General features: G+C 38.7%; 1 protein-coding gene across 5 annotated transcripts in view; it reads right to left on the bottom strand.

Moving 5' to 3' along the window:
- The window catches only part of EEA1 (early endosome antigen 1), a 220321-nt gene that overhangs the window by 93695 nt on the left and 106374 nt on the right, over positions 1-20252 (bottom strand). The window contains exon 1 of one of the 5 annotated variants that reach the window (XM_055585705.1): positions 284-305. The exons of the other annotated variants lie outside the window; for them this stretch is intronic. The gene's annotated coding sequence lies outside the window, so the exon portion shown is untranslated. Of the gene's footprint in view, positions 1-283; positions 306-20252 lie in introns of those variants that run through there. 5 annotated transcript variants of the gene reach the window in all.

Raw genomic sequence — 20252 nt, 5'->3', positions numbered from 1 at the left:
AGATGAGCCCCCAAAACACCTGGTTTTGAAAAACCATGTGAAGTATGTCCAGGAAAACTAAGAACTACAGGGAATAGAAAACCTACTCTTAAAGGACTTGCATACAGATTGACTTGACCTGAAAATCAGGGCAAAAAACCCCAGACTGAAAAGTGCGTGGACCACACAGATTCAAAGGGGGGCGGGGCGGGGTGGGGTGGGGGACACAGCTAACTGAATAGGTAAATAAAACAGCTAACAGGGAAAAAAGAAAAGTGTATGGACTATAGGTGAGGGGACTCACCTACTCATCTTGAAACATCTGCTGTAGAGAAAGGAACTAGCTGGAATGCTCCACAGGGTCTCTGAGTCACTGGAAAGAGCCATTCATGGGATCTCAGGCTGCCTTGCTATACTAACGCTGGCAGGCATCATACTGGAACCCTCCACCCAGCCTGTCAGCACCAGAGGGAGAACACTGCAGCTCGGCTTGGTCTCATAGCTGGCCAAGCAACGGCCCCGCCCACCAGCACCCCCACTGCAGCTGTGACCCACCACCCGCATGCATAGGAGACACCCCTTAAGCCCTCGGCTCTGGTGGCCAGGCAGGATTATGCTTCTGAGACCCACAGGACATCTCCTAAATAAGACCACTCCTTCTAGACTAGGAGAGACCGCTGATATACCTAATATACAGAAACAAACATAAAGACATAGGCAACATGAGGCGATAAAGATAGTCCAATCTACAGAGTAAGACAGAAGCTCAAAAAAAGAACAATATGGAGATAAGCAATCTACCTGATAAGAAGTTCAAAAAAAATGGTCATAAAGACAACAGCCAAATACAGGTGACGAAAAAATTAGCATTGTGAGAACTTCAACAAAGAGAAAACAGAAGTTACAACTGAAAAATATGCTACAGGGGTTCAACAGCAAACTGGATTAAGCAGAAAAACATATCAGCCAGCAGGAAGGTAAGACAATGGGACTCACCCAGACAGAGCAGAGAAATGAAGATAGTATTCTAAAAAGTGAAGACACCTTACAGGGCCTTCAGGGCAACATCAAGCAGAATAACATTTGCATTATAGGGGGTACAAGAAAGAAAAGAAAGAAAGGGACAGAAAACCTATTTAAAGAAACAGTTGCTAAAAACATCCTTAACGGGGAAGGAAACAGATATCCAGGTCCAGGAAGAATCCTCCAAATAAGATGAACCCAATGAGACACATACAAGACACACCATAATTAAAACTGTAAAAGGAATCAAGAGAGAATCCTAAAAGCAACAAGACAAAAACATTGTCATGTACAAGGGAAACCCTATAATACTATAGCAGATTTTTCAGTAGAGTCTCTAAAGGCAGAAGGGAGTGACATATCATATTCAAAGTGCTAAGAGAAAAAAAGCTTCCAACCAAGAATTCTCTACCTGAGGACATCCCTGGCAGTCCAGTGGTTAAGACTCTGTGCTTCCAATGCAAGGGGCGATGGTTCGATCCCTGGTCAGGGAACTAAGATCATACAAGCTGCCCAGCACAGCCAAAAAAAAGAATTCTCTACCCAGCAAAGTTTTCATTCAGAATTGAAGGAGATCAAGAAAACTCTTGATGAGCAAAAACTATATGTGTTCATCACCACTGAACTGATCTAACAAGAAATATTAATGGGACTTCTTTAAGGTGAAAAGAAATGGCACTAATTAATTTTTTTAAAAAATGAAAGTAAAAAAAAAAACAAAACTCACTGCTAAAGGTAAATATGATAAAGGTAGAGGATCAATGACTTATAAAGCAAGCACAAAGGTTAAAAGACGAAAGTACTACAACAACTAAAATTACACTAATTGGTTAAAAGATGCATAAAAAGAAATAAAATGTGTCATCAAAAGTATAAAACATCAGGACAGAGTAAAAGACAAAGCTTTGGAATGATTTCTAATTTAAGTTGCCAGCAACTTAGAACAGGCTACTACTTACATAGAATATCATAGGTGAACCTTACAGTAACCACTAGGGAAAAACTTACAGAAAATATACAAAAGAAAATTAAACAAGAATCTAAACATGACACGGAAAAAAAAAAAAATTCACACCATAACACGAAAAGAGAGAAGAAAGGAAGAACGGTTAGGAACTATAAAAACAGCCAGAGAACAACTAACAAAATGGCAATAAGCACATGATTATCAGTAATTACCTTAAAGGTAAGTGGACTAAATTCAGTACAGTCTTACATCAAGAAATAAGAAATCCCCAATACGCAATCTAGCCTTACACCTAAAGAAACTAGAAAGGAACAAACAAAGCCCAAAATTGGTAGAAGGAAGGAAATAAAGGAGAGAAATAAAATAGAGATTAAACATACACACACACAAACACGTATACACACACAAACACGTACACTATAAAAGATCAATGAAACTAATCTGGCTGGTTGAAAAGATTTAAAAAAAAAAAAACTGCCAAACCTTTAGCTAAACTCACCAGGGGAAAAAAGAGGACTCAATTAAGATCAGAGATGAAAGAAGAGATGTTACAACTAACACAGAGAAACACAAAGGATTTCTTATATGAATATACTCCAACAAACTGGACAACCTAAAACATATGGATACATTCCTAAAAACACAGTCTTCAAGACTAAATCATGAAGAAATAGAAAATCTGAATAGACCAATTACTACTAAAGAGATTTTGAAACAGCAATCAAAAATCTCCCAAAAAACCAAAGCCCAGAGCAGACAGCTTCACTAATGAATTACACAAAATATTCAAAGAATACCTATCCTTCTCAAATTCTTCCCAAAAACTGAAAAGCAGGGAAGCCTTCCAAACACATCCTATGAACCCAGCATTAATGAAAACCAGTCAAGGAAACCACAAAAAAATAAAAATAAAAAATAACAGGCCCAATATCCTTGATGAAAACAGATGCAAAAATCCTCAACAAAATATTAGCAAACTGAATCCAACAATACATTAAAAGAAGCATACATCATAATTAAGCAAAATTTATTCCAGGGATCCAAGGATGGCTCAACATCCACAAAATCAATATGATACATCACATTAACAAAATTAAAGATAAAAATTATATGGTCATCTCAATAGAAGCAGAAAAATCATTTGACAAAATTCAACATCAATTTATGATAAAACGCTCAACAAAGTGGGTACAGAAGAAACATAATAAAGGCCATATATGACAAACACACAGCTAATATCACACTAAACAGTGAAAACTGAAACCTTTCCCTCTTAAGATCAGGAAACAAGACAAGGATGCCCACTACCACCACATTTTTTCAACAAAGCACGGGAATTCCTAGCCAAAGCAATTAGGCAAGAAAGAAAAAGAACAGGAAATAACAAACTTCCAAATCAGAAAGTAAAACTGGCACACTATTTGCAGATGACATGATACGTAAAGAAAACCCTGAAGATTACACACACACACACACACACACACACACACACACTGTTGTCACTAATAAACAAAATAAATGAATTCAGTGAAGTCACAGAGTACAAAATCAACATACAGAGAAATCTGTGGGCATATCTAGGCCAATAATGAACTATCAGGAAGAAAAATTAAGAAAACAATCCCATGTATGACTGCACCAAAAATAATAAAATACCTAAGAATAAATTCAACCAAGGAGGTGAAAGACTTCGCACAATGAAAACTATAAGCCACTGATGGGGCTTCCCTGGAGGCTCAGTGGTAAAGAATCCACCCGTCAATGCAGGAGACACGGGGAGGACCCCACATGCTGTGGAGCAGCTAGGCCCCTAGGCCGCAACTATCGAGCCTGTGCTCTGGATTCAGGAGCTGCACCTACTGAGACCACGTGCCGCAGCTACTGAACTCCGAGCGCCCTGAAGCCTGTGCTCTGCAACAAGAAGCCACCACAAGGAGAGGCCCACATACCGCAACAAGAGAAGCCAGTGCAGCGATCAAGACCCAGCACAGGCAAAAATAAATAAGTCATTTTTTAAAAGACACTGATGAATGAAGTTGAAGAAGACAAACAAATGGAAGGATATTTTGTATTCATGGACTGGAGAAACATTGTTTAAATATCCATATTCCCCACAGCAGTCTACAGATTCAATGCAATCTCTATCAAAACTCCCAATGGCATATTTCAAAAAACTAGAACAAATTATTCTAAAATGTATATGGAGCCCAAAAAAATTCCCCAATGGTCAAAATAATCCTGAAAAAGAAGAAAAAAGCTGGAGGTATCATGCTCCCTGGTTTCAAACTGTATTCTAAAGCTACCAAGTCTTCCCTGGTGGCTCAAATGGTAAAGAATCTGCCTACAATGCAGAAGACCCGCGTTTGATCCCCAGATTAGGAAGATCCCCTGGAGAAGGGAATGGTATCCACTCTTATATTCCTGCTTGGAGAATTTCGTGGCCAGAGGAGCTCGGTAGGCTATAGTCCATGGGGTCACAAAGAGCTGAATACAACTGAGCAACAAACACACATAAAGCTACAGTAATAAAAACACATATAAAGCTACAGTAATAAAAACAGTATGTACCAGCAAAAACAGACACACAGATCAATGAAAGAATTGAGAGCATAAAAATGTAAACCTACACATGTACAATTAATTTATGAAAAAGAAGCAAAGAACATACCATGGAGAAAATACCATGGAGAAAAGACAGTAGCTTCAATAACGGTGCTGGGGAAAATGGACTGCCACATGCAAAAGAATGAAACAATTAACTCAAAAGGGATTAAAGACTTGAATGTAAGACCTGAAACCATGGAATTTCTAGAAGAAAACTTTAGACATCAGTCTTAGCAATATTTTTGTGGCTCTGACTCCCAAGGCAAGGGAAAGAAAAGCAAAAATAAAAGGGACTATATCAAATTAAAAAATTTCTGCACAGCAAAGGAAACCATCCTCAAAACAAAAAGGCAACCTACTGAATGGGGAAAGATATTTGCAAATCATATATCCAATAAGGGGTTAATATTTGAAATCTACAAAGAACGTGCACAACTCAACAATGTCAGAGAATCTGAACAGACACACAGATGGCCAAGAGGCACATGAAAGGATGCTCACTATCACTAATTATTAGGGAAATGGAACTCAAGACCACAGTGACATAACAGCTCACACCTATCAGAAAAGACAAGAAGTAAATGTCTGAGAGACTGAGGAGAAAAAGGAATGCTGCAAACTAGTGGTGGGACTATAAATTGGTGCAGCCACTATGAAAAGCAGTATGGAGGGTCTTCAAAACATTAAGACTAAAAACTACCAGTATGACCCAGTTATTCTACTCTGTGTATGCATCAAAAAAAAAAAAACCCTGATTCAAAGAAGATCCACACACCTCTATACATTACAGCATTATTTGCAATAGCCAAGATATTTAAAAACCTACATGTCCATTAAAAGATGAACGGATAAAGATGATGTGGCATACACAGACACACACACTGGACTACTAAGCCACTTTTTTAAAAAAATGAAACTTTGCCCATTTGTAAATGAAGTCACTCAGAGAAAGACAAACACCATATGATTTTGCTCATACATGGAATCTAAAAAAAACAAACAAATGAACAAATAAAAACTAAAACTCAAAGATACCGAGAACAGATTAGTGGTTACCACAGCAAGGGGACTGGGAGGTGGGCAAAACAGGTGAAGGGGATCGACTGTAGGGTGATGGGCAGCAACTATACTTGTGGTGTGATCCCCTGTAGTGTACACAGACGTCAAATTTCAATGCTATACACTTCAAACTTATGTAATTTTTAAATTTTTTAAGTCAAAAATTACAAGCCAACTGTTCAAAACAAGGAACAGGTTAACTAAATTGTGACATACCAACTCAACAAACCTAACAATTAAAAATGACAAAGATGGGGGGCTTCCCTGATGGTCCAGTGGTTAAGACTCCAGGCTTCCTCTGCAGGAGGCATGGTGGGCTCAATCCCTGGTTGGGGAACTAGGGTCCCATATGCTATGTAGCATGGTGAAAAAAATTTTTCAGTGACAGGGTGAAGACTATATAAAGAAATTACAATGTATGTGATATAATGTTGAATTTGTAAGGGGCGAAAATACAAAGTTTGGATATATTATGATTATGGTTTCAATTATGTAAAGATAAACACAGAGACTGAAAGGTCATAAGAGACTCATGTGTTTTATGTCAGGGCTATATTTATTATTACTGCTTTTCCCCTATGTAACTGAAAGGATAAGATCTGTATTGATGATTTAATTAACCAGCTGCCCATCTCCTCATTAGTGTAGTCATTTTTTTTTAATTTTCAGATTTTTTTAAAGTGAAAAATATTGGGGCTTGTAAAAAGATCCATATAATTATAATTAGCAAACACCTATCACTAATGCTTAGTGCCACCAGCCACAGATCAAATTTTGAAAACATGGGGGAAAAAGTTTATATGGTATTTAAAGTATTTATTTCAACCAAATAAGAATAGATGCCTGCAGTATATCTGGCTACTCTAGGTTGTTGATAATATAAAAATAATTCCTACTACCAGCAAGTATAAGATCAACAAAAAAGCATCAGTCTCTACAAAAACTAATTTCAAAAATCACATACAGGGTTTTGAAAAAAGTGAAAGTCACTCAGTCCTATCCGACTCTTTGCGACCCTCTAACCCTTTGAAATTCTCCATGGAATTCTCCAGGCCAGAATACTGGAGCAGGTAGCCTTTCCCTTCTCCAGATCTTTCCAACCCAGGGACCAAATCCAGGTCTCCCACATTACAGGTGGATTCTTTACCAGCTGAGCCAGGAGGGAAGCCCTAAGAACAGCACTTAACTGGGGGGTGAAAAAGTTATTATTTACTGTATGCAATACCTTGAAAGGTATTACTATCATAGAAGTTTTAACATGAAGTTTCTTTGAAATTCATATTTTATCTATTTCAGACTAGTTGTTTATTGAAAATAACTACACTGCTGCAATCCAAAGCAACCAATAATTACGTCTTCTAGTTATGACTGAAAATCTAATAGCAAAGAAAAACAGAATCAAAAACACCTAGGAGTATATAAGAAACATCTATTTTGTAGATGGATGACAAAAGTTGCCGGGGTCCAGCCCCGGCTGATCCAGGGTATTCGAAGCGGGGACGGCGTCGGCGACCTATTTAATTATTTATTCATCAAAGATATAAAGAGTAATAGAATGAGGATAGCTCAGTAGGAAAATTCAGTGGAGAAAAGAGGCTGAGTAGCTTGGTTTACGCGGGGGACCAATAAAACTTCAAGACAAGAAGCTTGCACCACTTACGTAGGCCGCAGGCGTCCTTCCGTTCTCCCGAAGGAGAGGAGACACTGAGGCCTCCCCGGTCAGATCTTAGAAGCCCAGGCAAAATTAGTAAGCTTGGTGGGTTCCGCGCTCCAGATGGAGACTCAACCAGAGTGAGAGAGAGAGAGACATGGGGAGACCAGTATTTCGTGAAACTGATCCCAATTCTTTATTTTCCATGGTCTACTTTTATACACTGAGATGTTATGCAAAAGTCACGCGGGGTCAGCAGTCCTGACTTTTATCAAAGTCAGGTGCTTCATACAAATGTATACAGAGGTCTTAGGGGTGTTACATCATCTTCTGGCCAGGGGGCCTGCTGACAATTTATGACCCTCTCCTTGTGACAGCGGTCAGTCAACCAGGACACTTATTTCTCCAGGGGTGATTATTCTTAAAACAGACGCCACCCAAATAAAGTTACATTCCTATAGGGTGAGGGTGTAGTGGGTTTTAGTTAAGGAAAGAATTTACTTAGCCTAAGGTCTAATGTGATTTATATCAAATGTTAATACTTATTTCTTCTATATATTCATTAATGTGTATAAGGGCAGGGGATATGGAGACTTAGCAACAAGCATTGGCTCAACAAATGAAAAACCCTTCACCAATACAATTTCTAATCAGCCCATTATACTTACGGTTTTCTAACTTTTCTAAGGAACCTGTTTTTAGAAGGTTTAAAGCATCTCATGCCTCTCACAGTTGGGAGGCTGTGAGCAATCACATGTGGCAGGGCGAGCCTGTCAGGCAGGCTAGAGAACCTTCAGAGGAGTTTGTAGGTTGAAACATTCCTATCACACCCAGGAATTATTATTAACTGGAGCTCTAAGTTAACTCCTTCTCCTAAAGAGGTGGTGGGGGACAGTCCCCCGTAAAGTCAGAGGTGTAGGTGAGAGCACAAAGTAGTAAAGTAGGCAGGCTCGAGGATTTCCAGGGGGACTCCTGAGGCTCGATCCCGCCTTTGCGTATGTCGAGCCTCCTTCCTCATGACCTTTGCCACAGGCGGAGTACCTCACTCTGGCCCCCAACAAAAAGTTTTTCTAATCTCTGGTGATACACTTAGTCAGAGCTTCCAAAATTCTCTCCCTACATCTGACTCCCCCAATCGCAACCCTGCTATATATGACTTCATTCCAGAGAAGTTCAAGCAGGAAGAGGGCAAGAATTTCATTGAGAACATAACAGTTGTACAACCTAATTGCTACTAAAAATAAAGAACCATATCTCTAAAATTTATCTATCTTCAAAGCACTAAAATCAAGTAAAAGGATAACTAGTCTTTGCACACAGAAGAGATGTATTAAATGCTGAATTTAAAGTAAATGCACAAGCCACACCTCTCTAGCTGAAACTAGACTGGAAGCAAGGCAAACCAGCTAAGGCTGACTTGATAACACATTAATTGCTGGGAAAAGCTGAGTTGACTAGAAATAAATTACTGCTTTTACAAAAATCTTTGAAAAAAATGTAGGATACTAAATACACCTTATACTTAGCAAAATTATTTCTGAAACTGGAAAGGATACAAGTATTAGAAATTAAATGACATAACCACCTCAAAACCTTGGAGACTTCTAAGACATCTGTAAGAATTTCTTACAAAATGCACCTTTCAGCATTGATTTTGTCATTTTATTTCACCCTCTGCTTATCATAAAGACCAATTAGGAAAATTTTCACAAATTCAAAAACTCTGAAAAGCCATCTACTATATTCAGACTGTAAGAAGTGCTTTTTAAATACATTACCTGATGCTTGTACTATAAATGGATAATCAAGAGATTTCTTAGGGCCCTCATTACCTCTTTACTATTAAGAGGTAAGAACTTAGCACATACAGATAAACTGAGAAGGTATAATTTTTTTTTATTTCATGAAGAGCACTCCAGCACTTCACAGGGAATATTCATGCTCAATCTCTTAGCACCATTCATTGCTAGGAGATCTCATTTACTCCCTTAATTTTAATTTTCCTCCAATGCAGCCAAAAATAAAATTTTATTAAATAAAGCTAATCAAGATTAGATTTATTTATATAAGTCTATATAATATTAGATTTATATCTAATATATCTAATCTATATAATAATATATAATATAATGTAAGATTTATATAATTTATATAAATCTATATTTTATTTATATAAAATATTCATATATTTTCCTATCTTGCTGCTGCTGCTGCTGCTAAGTTACTTCAGTCGTGTCCAACTCTGTGTGACCCCATGGACAGCAGCCCACCAGGCTCCCCCGTCCCCGGGATTCTCCAGGCAAGAACACTGGAGTGGGTTGCCATTTCCTTCTCCAATGCATGAAAGTGAAAAGTGAAAGTGAAGTTGCTCAGTCATGTCCGACTCTTGCTAAATATCTCTAAACATCTCAAGTCATTTTATGCAAAATCAAATTCGCTATCTTTTCTCACAACCTTTTATCTATTTGCATTCCCTACCCAAAATTACAGAAAAATCACACACCCATCTTGCTTAAATTCAAAGCACTACCCTTAGGTTCCTCTCTTCCCTAACCTTCACAGCCAATCACTAAGTTAATTCAATCACCTACACAAATTTTAATCTATCCTTTCTTCATCTTGTCATCAACTCAGTTCACGATGTCATCATCTCTCTCCTGGACTATTAAAGAAACTTAATTTAACACCCTGTATCTCGACACCACATTTCCAGTTGCTTTCTGATTTCCCAAAAGACCTCATATGAATCATATCCAAAATCAAACCACTACCTCAACCCTTTACCATCCCAGAAAAAAAGTTTTCTTTTCCTCCTATATTCTCTAGCTTAGTTAACAATAATCCTCATTTATTTAATACCTTGGCTAAAGCCTAACTGAACTCAAATTGATATTTATACACCAATGTTCACAGAAGCATTATTCACAACAACTAAAAGGGGTAAACAAAAAAAAAAGTCAAAAAACCCAAAAGCCCACCAATGGATGTATGGACAAACAAAATGTGGTATATAAATAAAACAATATTATTTAGCCTTTCAAAGGGATGAAATTCTATACATGCTACAACATGGATGAATACAGGAAGCATTCAGTTCAGTTCCGTTGCTCAGTTGTGTTTGACTGTTTGCAACCCCATGAATCGCAGCACTCCAGGCCTCCCTGTCCATCACCAACTCCCAGAATTTACCCAAACTCATGTCCATCGAGTCGGTGATGCCATCCAGCCATCTCATCCTCTGTTGTCCCCATCTCCTCCTGCCCCCAATCCCTCCCAGCATCAGGGTCTTTTCCAATGAGTCAACTCTTCGCATGAGGTGGCCAAAGTATTGGAGTTTCAGCTTTAGCATCATTCCTTCCAAAGAAATCCCAGGGCTGATCTCCTTCAGAATGGACTGGTTGGATCTCCTTGCAGTCCAAGGGATTCTCAAGAGTCTTCTCCAACACCACAGTTCAAAAGCATCAATTCTTTGGTGCTCAGCCTTCTTCACAGTCCAACTCTCACATCCATACATGACCACAGGAAAAACCATAGCCTTGACTAGATGGACCTTTGTTGGCAAAGTAATGTCTCTGCTTTTGAATATGCTATCTAGGTTGGTCATAACTTTCCTTCCAAGGAGTAAGCGTCTTTTAATTTCATGGCTGCAGTCACCATCTGCAGTGATTTTGGAGCCCAGAAAAATAAAGTCAGCCACTGTTTTCACTGTTTCCCCATCTATTTGCCATGAAGTGATGGGACTGGATGCCATGATCTTAGTTTTCTGAATGTTGAGTTTTAAGCAGGAAGCATTAGGCTAAATGAAATAAGCCAGACACAAAAGGACCAATATGTATGACTCTACTAATATGAGTACCTAGAATAATCAAATTCATAGGGCTAGAAAGTAAAATAATGACTACCAGAGGCTAGGGTAGGGGGAATAATGGTAGAGTTTCAGTTTGGGAATGATAAAAACATTCTGGAAATAGATAGGTGTAATGGTTGCACAACAATATGAATGTACTTAATTCCACTAAACTGTACACTTTAAAACGATAAAAATGCTAAAGTTTATGTTACCACAATTTTTAAATTTTAAAACTAACTGAATCTCAAGTTAATGGTATAGTCACATAGAGAACTATTTCAAGTATTTTAAGAACAATGTTTTGACTATATAGCCTTAGTGAGCTATAGTATAATGACAAAAAGAACTGTAAGTTTATTAATAGCAATGCTAGTATTATTAAAATTATTATACATATATTTTAGGAAAAAAAAATTATGTCACGGTTAAGAGCCAAGATATTCAGTACAAAATTTTAAAATATAAACTCAAAGAAGGGAAATATTTTATAATATTTAATTTGACCTCATGTTGTTTTGCTTTTTATCTTTTTCCTCTCTTTTCTTGCTTTTGAAATATCTCTCTGTGTATGCATGTATATCCTAGTTCTTATCTTCAATGTTTAAAAGCAATGACAACACAGAAGCAATAAGTACCCTAAGTGCCCAGACAGTGGTACTTAAATAGCATTTCCCATTAAAAGGAACCAGGACTCTAGAGAAATGGATGAGTCCAGCCTGGAGGAGAAATCTTATTAGATGAATCTGGGACACATTGTGCCACAAAGGAAGTAAGTTATCAAATACTTAACAGGAGGGTCCTGTCAAAATGACAAAGCCAACTTAAATGCACCTCCACTTAGGTAAAGCTGGGACAAGGTGCACATCAAAAATCACAATGGCTTCAATTAACTGAGACCCACTAAATATACATAAATTCTTGAGTTCATGAGGATTCGTATTAAAAAATCCATGAGTTCAAACAAAAAAGACACTCATTGATCACTATTAGAGTATCAACTCTTATTCTGAAAATTCATAATTAAAGAAAAAGAATTAAGCATGTATCCTGACCATCTAGTATACACTGAAGTTCATGGCAACCAAATAGTCTGGGTTTAAACTGAAAAGTTCTTTACAGAAAAATATCAGCTAATATATGTAGAAGAAATAAAAATCTAGAAAATCAAGTTTCCACTATTGATGAAATCAGTCTTTCCAACTTGTGATATCATAAAGCTTTTCCTTAGATAAGAAATTCTTCTGTCCTTTAAACTAGTATATTTCTTACTCATACTTCTGTAACACTCATAATACAAGGAAGAAGAAAGTGGTGGTAAACTACTACAGTTAATGACCGTCAATAAATCACACCTACGTTTTAATGCCCTTGTAATTCTCATGCACAATCCTTTCTCATCCGAGCTCTGGCCGTGAGACTTGCCTTGCCTCCTGGTAGTCTAGCAAATAAGGTACACAGTGCACAGTGGGATTTGTTCACTCACTGCTGGAAACTCCTTATCACCACATAAGCCCAGGCTAACTTTGGACACATGTGACCCAATGAATACTACTGGCAATCTGACACAGACTATGTTAGAGTATCATCCCAAAGCTGTATTAGTAACTCTGAGAGAGACCAGCAGAAGAATCATTCGGCTTAACCTAGCCCCAACTGTTGATCTACAGAATATAGAGCAAATAAAATGTGTTGGTTTTAAGCCAAAGCTTGGAGATGGTTTATTATGCAGCAACAGGTAGAATTTGGAAAAGGGCATGGCAACCCACTCCAGTATTCTTGCCTGGAAAATGCCATGGACAGAGGAGCCTGGTGGGTTACAGTTCATGAGGTCGAAAAGAATCAAACACACTTCACAACTAAAGAGCATCACAACAGATACAATTAGATACAACAGATATAATGCTGTATCTTCTCCACAAAAGAAAAGGAATGTTTTTGAGGATGGGAGCCCTATAAGACTGAGGTATTTATCAAATTTCCTAGTAAGGACACAATAAAAGCATCCACCTGAGTTTACTACACAATACTTCTCATACATTAGAAAGAATTAACATAACTCCTCCAAGATTTACATTATGCTCTTTTCCATAGATTCTTTTTTTAACCTTCTAAGTTAAACAAGACTCTTGAGTGTCCCTTGGACTGCAAGGAGATCCAACCAGTCCATCCTAAAGGAGACCAGTCCTGAGTGTTCACTGGAAGGACTGATGTTAAAGCTGAAACTATACTTGGGACACCTGATGCAAAGAGCTGACTCACTTGAAAAGACCCTGATGCTGGGGAAGACTGAAGACAGGAGAAGGGGACGACAGAGGATGAGATGTTTGGAAGGCATCACTGACTCAATGGAGATGAGTTTAGTAAACTCTGGGAGTTGGTGATGGACAGGGAGGCCTGGCATGCTGTGGTCCACGGGGTCGCAAAGAATCGGACATGACTGAACGACTGAACTGAACTGAAGTTAAACAAGAAACTAGAACTAAACTGCCACTCTAGTTTTCAGGGTATCTGAGTAAAAAATCAAGATTTTTTTTTCTCTTTGACAATACTCTTTTGTGGAGTGTAGGAGAGCCATCACTCTCAAATACTGCTCGTGTTGGAAGTGTTGCTGTTTAGTCATAAAATCATGTCCAACTCTTTTGACCTCAACCTCAGACCTCAATCTCTGTCCATGGGATTTCCCAGGCAGAGTGGGTTGGAGTGGGTTGCATTTACTTCTCCAGGGGATTTTTCCAACCCAGGGATCAAACCTGTGTCTGCTGCATTGCAGGAGGAATTTTTTTTACCACTCAGCCACTGGGGAAGTGTAACTAAATCCAAAACTGTATATACTCTTTGACTCACCGCTAGGAAATTACCTAGTTGACAATTTCATTAAATGATCTTGTATACAAGCAGGTGAGTATACAAGCATGTTTACTGCAGTGTTATGTATCAGCAAAAGTGGAAACAAACTAAATGTCCTTCAACAGAGAAATGATTAAATTTTAGTAAGACATATAATAAAATATAATGTAGTTATTAAAAATAAATAATAAAAGAGGCAGTTCTGAAAGTGTTGATACTGAAAGCTCTCCAAACTATATTAACTGGAAAAAAAAAATCAAACTCTTAGAAGAGTATGATCATACTGCATAACGTTAACATATATATGCATTAAAACTTTGTGGAAAAATATACAAGAAGCTATTAGGAATGATTACTGGAAGGACCTTCTACTTCTCACTTTATAGCTTCTATGCTACTAATCCTTAACTCCTGTCAGCCTCAAGCTTCACATAAAATTTGTCTCTTAAGTCCTTTCCTGCTTGCTCTCAAACTTCAGCCTTGAAAATGGTCACTACTACTCTTTGTTCTAATCTCCATTATAACTCAAATGCCTTTAAACTTGTCTTACAACTCATCTTTGTAATTACTTTACTTTTCGTCCTGAGTTCCTTCTCATTTCTATACCTTCTTAAAATTGAATATATCCTGATCTGTACCAAATCCTGATGTAGAAGGCTTCCTCAGACTTTTGCAATATGACCTTGACCCACCATATGACTCCACTGATGTTGTTCTATCCATCATAAATCCATGTACAATAGGAAGCTTCTTTACAAATATACCACATTTAACCCTAATTCATTTATATCAGCTTTCAACTGAAAACATGTCCTGTTCTTTTAAATGTAAGCAATTCCACCTAACCTAGAGTCATCAACAACTTTAATATGCATGCAAATAGTCACCCATGTTATTTAATTATTAATGCTGAATTGAGAGCAATCCCTATTCAGTCTGTCTTTGTAAGTGGTCTCTAAGAGGCTATATCTCCCTTGTTGCACCTGATTCCAGCCCACTCCAAAATTTCTCAAGTGCCAGTACACAATATACTTCTGCATCCTAAGTCCCCCTGTCTAACATAGTGATATAGAACTTAAAAAAAAATAAATACAGTATGCCAGAAAACAGGGTGAGAAACATGAAAGTAGCGAGTGCTAGTTGCTCAGTCGTGTCTGACTCTTTGTGCCCCCACGGATGCAGCCCGCCAGCTCCTCTGGCCATGGGATTCTCCAGGCAAGACTACTGGAGCGGGTGGCCACTCCCTTCTCCAGGGGATCTTCCCGATCCAGGGATCCACTCGCTGTACCCTGCATTGCAGGCAGATTCGTTACCATCTGAGCCATGGGGGAAGCCCTATCTAAATACAATTGGCTCCTGCTTTCAGCACAGCGTGTCAAGTGTTCCAAAAACAAAAGTGCATCTAAATCTAGGAATACTGATTCAGGATATAGTAGTTAAGAGTCACACAGACCTACGTGCAACTTCCAGTTTACCTACATGGAAGCTTTGTAAAAGTACTCAAGTGCTGTAAGTCCCAAATTCCCATTTGCAAAGTAGAATAATGGTCAGCCCTATGGAACTGTTTTGAGGATTAAATGAAATAGCACGTGTAAAATGCTTAAATCAGCACCTGGCATTTGTCAGATCTACTATTAACAGTAGATACTTCAGTTCAGTCATCAATCTTATCTGACTCTTTGCGACCCCATGGACTGCAGCACGCCAGGTTTCCCTGTCCATCATCAACTCCCGGAGCTTGCTCAAACTCATGTCCAACGAGTCAGTGATGCCATCCAACCATCTCATCCTCTGTTGTCCCTTTCTCCTGACTACAATCTTTCCCAACATTAGGGTCTTTTCCAATGACTCAGTTCTTTGCATCAGGTAGCCAAAGTACTGGAGTTTCAGCTCAGCATCAGTCCTTCCAGTGAACATTCAGGACTGATTTCCTTTAGGATGGACTGGTTTGAACTCCTTCAGGTCCAAGGGACTCTCAAGAGTCTTCCCCAACACCACAGTTCAAAAGCATCAATTATTCCACGCTCAGCTTTCTTTATAGTCCAACTCTCACAGCCATACGTGACTACTGGAAAAACCATAGCTTTGACTAGACGGACCTTTGTTGGCAAAGTAATGTCTTTGCTTTTAAATATGCTGTCTAGGTTGATCATAGCTTTTCTTTCAAGGAGCAAGCATCTTTTAATTTCATGGCTACAATCACCATCAAACTTATCACATGGACCACAGCCTTGTCTAATTCAATGAAATTACAAGCGTAAGGCCACCCAAGACAGACAGATCATGGTAGAGAGTTCTGACAAAATGTGGTCCACTGGAGAAGGGAACGGCAAACCATTTCAGTATTCATACCTTGAGAACCCCATGAACAGTATGAAAAGTAGATACTTACATTAGAGCACTGCTCCTAAAAAAAAGACCTAGAATCAAGATTTAAAAGCTGGAAAACATCTCAGAAACTACATTCCAACTGTAACACTCTGTAGATGAGGAAACAAAGTCCCAGGAAGTAACTAGAGCTGGCTTACCTGAAATCACTACACCATCTAATGACAGTTACAATTAAAACTTGGGTTTCCAAGTCCTAACTCAATATCCTTACTATTGCAAATATTTCTTGGCCATCTCTCTTATATCCATCAAGACACTAATTTCTCTAATCTCAACTTCGTCAATGACAAATTATAGGTATAGGACAAGATCATGGGTCCTTCTAGCTCCAAAACTCTCGTTCCATGATTCACATGGGCCCTAAACTGGCTAACTTAAAAGCATGCCCATAGAAACAAGGTCAAATATATTTCCAATCTTTATATATACTTAGCTTTCTTGTAGATACTTTCAAAACTCTAAAATTTAGTTACTAATTATTAATAGTTACATGAAAGCAGTCAAGTCAGGAAAAAAAGTAGCCAAGTCAATGAGAGACTATCAAAACTAATTACAAATTAAGTTACTTGTAACTAAATTGGGTTTACAAACATCAAACAATTAACTTGATACTAAGTGAAATGAAAGACTTTAATAACAGTTTTTAAATATCTAACATATAATTAAAACTGATCTACATATTTTAAGCAAGTTTAGCTTGCTTGATTCAATAAATATGGACAGACAGACCAAAAAATATATCAAAATAAGAATTCATAGTCTAGTTCTAAAAAGAGACTTTTTTTTTTTTTTTTTAATTTTAGGCCCTTGCTAGCTATCAGTGAAAGGTTGTTGCTGAACCACGAAAAGACATCAGGATTCTTGGCCTCCGGAGGAGAAGAATTCAATCTGGGGCCAGAGACGAGGCTTGATCGCTCAGAGCTTTTGTGTAATAAAGTTTTATTAAAGTATAAAGGAGAGAGAGAAAGCTTCTGACATAGGCATCAGAAGGGGGCAGAAAGAGTACCCCCTTGCCTGTGTTAGCAGTGGAGTTATACACTCTCCAATGAATCAAAAGAATGTCTGGAGGTTGTAAAGACCTCACCAGACCTACTCCCATAATTTACATTTTAAAATAACAGGATTAGCCAGAAGGTTTAATCCAGAGACTGTCCTCAGGCAGGATACATTCTTCTTATATAATCTTAAGGAATGTAGAGGGGAAAAAAAAAGTTTGTCCTTTCTTCATCCTTGAGAATTCCAGACCCCTCTCTCCTTGGGGACCTCTAGACTTCTTCTCAACCTGCCTAGGAAATGACTCTCTCATTCCCCCCTTTTCTTTTAGGAGAATTATGTTGCCAAGGGAAAGGGGCATCATTTTCATTCCGTAACTACTTCCTGCTGTTTAGGAGCATGGTCCCTAAATTGTTGAGCAGCATATTCTCCTAACCCTCATATTGAGGGTCTCTGACCCAGGGGCCCCAAGTAGTAGCTGGAGGAGGCTGTGGCGCTCACAGGAGCCTGGACAGCCATTTGCAAGTTAAAAGCCTTCACTCGCCAAGAAACAAATCCAGTTACACAACTACAGATGCAGGGAGCAAACAGCAAAAACAGAACAATCAGAATTATTGTAATTAAGATAGCTCTCCACCATGGGGAACTAGTTAACATCTCCCAAAGTGAGGCAACTGAGGCTTCAGGAGTATCCATAGCCTCAATCACCTTGTTCATGTGTTTAGTAAAATGAGTAACGTTAGTGCTCATATCAGGTATATATGTACAGCTTTGGGTATGAATAATGGCACAAGTTCCTCCTTGTGCAGCCATCAGAATATCTAAAGCCAATCTGTTTTGTAAGACCACCTTTCTAATTTGTGCTTGTTTAGCATTAAGAGCTGAAACAGCTTTTTGAGAATCTTGAAATGCCTGAGTAAAATTAGTCAAAGCATCCACTCATAGCATAACTCGTAACATCCACTCAGCATAACTCCTCTCTGGAGTTCCCAGAGAGGGAACAAACACTGCAGCCAAATTATCATACCAGTGAAATACAGACCTTGCCCACTGAGTTTTAAGGTGTGGTAAATTAGCAGGCTTTTTTGGAAGCTCTGAAAATATGAAGCCACGAGTAAAAGATGTGCACCTGCAGGGGCTCCAGCAGGCCGCACACGCTGGGCCTCAAGGCTCAACACAGCCCCCCATTTGTCTCTCGGGGCTCCTGGGGTGCCGGGGCCGCAGTGCTGCCTCCTCCCCAGTCACAGCCCACGGCCACTGCCATCCTACCACCCATCGCGCACCACTTTTCATTTTTTAAGTCTAAAACATACCTGAGAGAACTAGGAAAGAGAAATAATAAAATCTCCTAAAGAACCTGCTGGCCATCTCAAAAATTCCAGAATGTGTTGAAGAACTACTATGTAAAATTCCAGAATCTAATAAAAATTCTAATCTACTGGCTATGAATTCTTGTTATAAAAGATATGCAGAATGTCAGTTTCAAAGAAGTAGAACACAAAATTCATAAAATTAAAATCCATCCTGAATAGTATCATCTCTTATAATGCAAAAATCCCTGAGAAAGACTATCCAAATAGCAGACGACTTGTAATTCAGGTTCCCAAGGAAACAGTCTGAGATGGAAATCTGCAAGCAGGTTTACTGGACCGAGCTCTCAGGAACCTTGTGCGGACACAGAGGCAGCACGACTGGCCCAGGGGAAAAGCGGAACAGCACTGTGAGCACAGCGCTACAGCAGTCTCAGCGACGCCCCCAGGAGCCCTGAGCTGGAATGGCCCTCCATATCAGTCTCTAACAAAGACGAGAGGATGATTCTTTGCATCCGTACATCAACCAGGGATGAAATGCAGGCTGCTTCCAGGAAGGGGACAGAAACTTGGATGAGGAAGCCATGATTCCAAGCAATGAAAAGAATGTGCCTCTATCCTGAAGGGGGATCTATGTCCCACACCAAAGTGTCCACTGCAATAAATGTACCTTACTTGTATCTGAGATACGTATAAAGGGCTACACACTGGGGAAAGATAGGGGGCGGGGGGGGAGCTCAGTAGAAAGAAAACACCCTATATCTGGCCGCTGTGGACACTGGAGGCAAGAACACGCAGAAGCGGGGCCAGATTAGTCTGAGCTGTCCCCAGAGGAGGTCTAGAGCCCAGCCCTGCCCTAGTATTGGAGGGCCTGCTAGCTAGGTGGGGAGAGGCATGCTGTGCTTCACGGGGCGGGGACGACACTGACAGCTGAGACCCGAAAAAACATTTACTATTATTCTTATATTTTCATTTATTCTGTAGCTTGTTCTGGATTTTTTCCCTCTCTGTTGCTCTGGTTGTTTTTATTATTATCTCTAGACATTTGAGAACCTTATTCTTAATCACAGTTTTATTTCCTTTACATACTTCTATGCTGGCTTTCTGTGGTTCTGCGGGGTTTTTCATTTTTTTTTCTTTTTTGTTGTTCTTTAACTATATAAACCTTTTTTATAGACTTCTATTTAACTTTTTGCTTTCTATTTTTTTTTATTTTTTTCACTATGTTTGTTAGTTTGTTTTCTTTGCTTTATTCCATAGTTAGCACTCTGTTTTGGTCTTGTCTTCAGTTTTGTGTTTTAGTTGGTTTTGTTTTTAATTGGTCAATATTTTTGGTTTCATTTGCTCACCAGGTCACTCTTACATTTTGTCTTCTTTGGATTGTTTTGGTTTTGTTGGTGCGTATGTATGTCTGTGTGTGTGTCTGTCTGTCTGTGTGGGGGGGCAGGTATGTTCCTTTGGTTTTGTTTCTATTTGTCGGATTTTGCATTTACCATCTGTCTGGGGTACATTTTTTATTTCCTGGTTTTTTGTTTCTTTTTTGTTTGTTTTAATTCCTATTATTGCCATTCCAGGAAG

The sequence above is a fragment of the Bubalus kerabau genome, chromosome 1 (genome assembly GCF_029407905.1).
Source record: "Bubalus kerabau isolate K-KA32 ecotype Philippines breed swamp buffalo chromosome 1, PCC_UOA_SB_1v2, whole genome shotgun sequence".
NCBI classification, from domain to species: Eukaryota; Metazoa; Chordata; class Mammalia; order Artiodactyla; family Bovidae; genus Bubalus; species Bubalus kerabau.
The sequence above is the reverse complement of the archived record's forward strand: the minus strand, read 5'-3'. Positions and strand labels throughout refer to the sequence as shown.